The sequence below is a fragment of the Chiloscyllium plagiosum genome, chromosome 12, assembly GCF_004010195.1.
Source record: "Chiloscyllium plagiosum isolate BGI_BamShark_2017 chromosome 12, ASM401019v2, whole genome shotgun sequence".
Classification (NCBI taxonomy): domain Eukaryota; kingdom Metazoa; phylum Chordata; class Chondrichthyes; order Orectolobiformes; family Hemiscylliidae; genus Chiloscyllium; species Chiloscyllium plagiosum.
Genome location: NC_057721.1, coordinates 1,331,822 through 1,333,796, shown reverse-complemented (window position 1 = coordinate 1,333,796; position 1,975 = coordinate 1,331,822).

The window sequence follows — 1,975 nt, the reverse complement described above, 5'->3', positions numbered from 1 at the left end:
GATCTTGGGTTCCTGGTGCTGTGAGGCAGCAGTGCTAACCACCGCCATATATAACATATAGCTAATTCTGTTCAACATGCTTATAATGACCTTTTACAGGACATGGGAAAGGATTTGGAGAACTGTGTTCATTTTATTAACTGTTTATCACCAAATCATTTTATATGATGATGTTTAATGAGTAGTTTAGCTTATAAATCTTATCCTGTAATCTACAAAAGTCAAAAATGGTCTTATAATCATATCAAATCTATCTTTTACTGCACATGAGATAGGAAGCTTTATAACATGGTCACACAAATTGCTTGCCAACCATTTGTTATTTGTTTATGTTAAAGAGCAAGAACATTATCTGAAAGGTGACTTGTGACTGTTCAGAGCCAATGTAAGTCGTGAGTGTGTCAATGGGATAATTCACTGTAGCCACTCAGCTACTCCAGGCACTCAAGAACATAATGGTTTTCTTCAAAGAGAACTCAGTCCTTTATAAAAGAGAGGTTTCCTCATAATACCCTTTCTTGTTGAAAATGAGATACGGAATCATAGAGTTATACAGCATGGAAATAGACCCTTCAGTTCAACTAGTCCATGCGACCAGATATCCTGAATTAATCTAGCCCCATTTGCCAGCATCTGCCTATGTCTCTCTAAACTCTTCCTATTTATGTACCCATCCAGGCGCCTTTTAAATGTTGTAGTTGTACCAGCCTCCACCACTTCCTCTGGCAGCTCGTTCCATACATACACCACCCTCTACGTGAAAAACTTGCCTCTCAGGTCCCTTTTCCCTCTTACCTTAAATCTACGCTCTCTAGGTTTGGACTCCCCTGACTGAAGATAATGACCTTGGCTATTCATCCTGTCTATATCCCTCATGATTTTATAAACCTCTATAAGGTCATTCCTCAGCCTCTGATGCTCCAGGGAAAATAGCCCCAGCTTATTCAACTTCTCCCTATAGCTCAAATCTTCCAACCCTGGCAATTTTCTTGTAAATCTTTTCTGAACCCTTTTAAGTTTAACAACACCTTTCCTAAAGCAGGGAAACCAGAATTGAACTGTCATTCAATTGTCATTCCGAAACTGTCCGAACCAATGCCCTGTACATTCGCAACATGACATCCCACGTTGGAAAACGAGTGAAACCGTTAAGTGGAGGGGGGTGGAAGAGAGTAACCAAACAATTCTTTTATAGCAATGACATGGTGCCACCAAGTTAAAGCTAGAGATGTAAACCGCAAGAGTTAAGAGTATTCCACAGATATCAATACTGACTAATAAAGGCCAGTGTTCCAAAAACCTTCTTCACTATCTTGTCTAACTGCAATTCCACTTCCAAGGAACAATGAAGGTCTCTTTGTTTGGTAACACTCCCCAGGACCCTACTATTAAGTGTGTTAGTCCTGTCCTGATTTGCTCTACCAAATGCAGCACCTCGCATTTATCTAAATTAAACACCATCTACCACTCCTCAGCCCACCAGCACACCTGATAAAGGTCCCGTTATGCTCTGAGATAACCTTTCTTCACTGTTAGATTGTAGTAAAACCAATTTGGTTCACTAATGTCTTTTAGGGAAGGAAATTAGATTAGATTCCCTCCAGTGTGGAAACAGGCCATTTGGCCCAACAAGTCCACATCGACGCTCTGAAGAGAAGCCCATTCAGACCCATTTCCCTCTGACTAACGCACCTAACACTATGGGTAATTTAGCTTGGCCAATTCACCTGTTCTGTATGTCTTTTTTTGGATTGTGGGAGGAAACTGGAGCACCTGGAGGAAACCCACACAAACCCTGGGAGAATGTGGAAACTCCACACCAGCAGTCGCCCGAAGCTGGAACCCGAAGTCGAGTCCCTGGCGCTTTGCGGCAGCAGTGCTAACCACTAAGCCACTGTGCCGCCCAGAAATCTGCCATCCTTACTCTACCTAGTCCAAATGTGACTCCAGACCCACAGCGGTACTCTCAACTCTT